General features: G+C 38.3%; 1 pseudogene; it reads right to left on the reverse strand.

The window, feature by feature from the left end:
• Positions 1-345: 345 nt before the first annotated feature.
• LOC105179164 (adenylate isopentenyltransferase 5, chloroplastic pseudogene) lies at positions 346-1,122 on the reverse strand (annotated as a pseudogene).
• Positions 1,123-1,930: the final 808 nt, after the last annotated feature.

The following is a 1,930-nucleotide window of genomic DNA, read 5'->3' on the forward strand; positions in this document are numbered from 1 at the left end:
AGTGTTCGAGCAGTTACTGTGATCATTAAAATATTAAATCCTACTTATTTGTATAGGTATAAACTGGATCATATATATATTTCGTTGATCAAAGCATTGAATATTAATACTTTTACACTAATTGTACCGCCATGAATTTTAACTCTTTATATCAGTAGGACTACAAAATTTTGCTGCTCATACTAATTGTTCATATGCACGAGGTACATTATTGATCATACTAATTGTTCATATGTAGTAAGTTTCGGATCTATTGCAAATGAAACAAGCCACAATGTTCGTACTAGGCTCCAACACCAATTTCGCCAATGCTTCATTGGCATCTCCACCACATCGAAGGAATACCTATGTGGCATTCAAACGATGGATCTGCCACCCGAATTCCTCCCTCATTCTCAAAATCTTTTCAACTTGATAACAAGCTAATTTGCAAATGTTCATCTTAATTTCATCCTTAAGAAGCTTAGCCCTAGTTTCACTATCGACAAGACCCTCACTCCTGAAGAACTCATCCATCTCGGGGACCCCAATGGCACGCCTAATCCCATAATCATAGTCACGAATTTTTGGGTCAAAAAATGTCTTACCCTCCTCCACCAACCCGCTATCCACCATCTGATCAACCCTCTTCGAGACCTACGAATGCAAGACCGGGATCGCCACGTCCATCCAGAGAAAGCAACACTCGTACTTGCAGGGAAACTCAGTGTCGTCACTCACAAGTGCCTGTATGAATGAATTGGACCCTCCAGCAATGATTGGCAACCGATTCTTTTGTACGATGGTATCAGCAGCCTACAATGCATGATGCACAACATCATGTATAGTGAAATCCACCTCAGGATCAATGATTCCGAGCAAATGGTGTGGCACGCCGCGGCATTCGTCATTGCTCACCTTATTGGTTACTATGCCTAGGCCCTTCTAGACCTGAATTTTGTCCGAGTTGATGACCTCTGTCCTGAAATGGGCGGCCAAGTCTATCGCCAAGCGCGATTTGCCTATGCCAGTGGCACCCAATACCACCACCACCTTATCCTTCGCTTGGTGCTTGTTCATCATGTCCGCAACTGAAAAGTTCGCCATGCTGGATAGTGCTGGCTTCCAGAAGGAGATCGCCATTCTAATTGGTAATTACTTTTACATTTTTGAACAGCTGTCAATTTCATCACACAAATAAAAAAAAGGAAAAGGCCACGTGCTGGAATTCTCTCAAATAAAACAAACAAAACATGTACAAAATACAATCTACTATTTTAGAATATCTATCTATCATAGAGAGACAAGCCCTTTTCAATTCTTGGATTAATTTCTCTTCTTCAAAAGGATTTGTTTGAAGAAAACTTCAAATATTTGTGGGCTCTAGAGAGAATCACGAACAAGTTTCATTGATGTGAAAGAAATTACTTAGACAATTGTTTGAAACATGAAGAAACATAGGATGTGTAGGGGGTATTTATACATACATACTTACACACAATGTGGAACAAATCAAGCCATGCATAGTAATAACTTCACCCCTAACCCTATCCACTTACTATATAACAATTCAAATAAATCATGAACAAGGCTCTGTCTAAATTACTGTATTTTTTACTGTACTTACAATATAGGAAAAGAATCATTAATTATTGTGAAGCTGTTATCAAAAGATAGTACAAATACGAATCATAATTAAGATGTTAAAATCTATACCGTGCAGGTACCATAAGAGATGCGATAAATCCATCGATAATTATTGTAAAAAAAATATTCTTGGGATGTATAATGTGTAATTTACTGAGTTCGCAAAAAGCTTATTTGAAAAGAAGAGGATGTTAATTTTGGAGAATAAGCTGCCGGCGACAGAAGTAACAAGAATGAAAGCGTGCAACATGTTGCATGTTGGGCAATGGCTTAACCATTTATGTCGTTGCTGTGAAAAACAAGA

This window comes from Sesamum indicum, linkage group LG10 (genome assembly GCF_026168435.1).
Source record: "Sesamum indicum cultivar Baizhima isolate 11 linkage group LG10, ASM2616843v1, whole genome shotgun sequence".
Classification (NCBI taxonomy): domain Eukaryota; kingdom Viridiplantae; phylum Streptophyta; class Magnoliopsida; order Lamiales; family Pedaliaceae; genus Sesamum; species Sesamum indicum.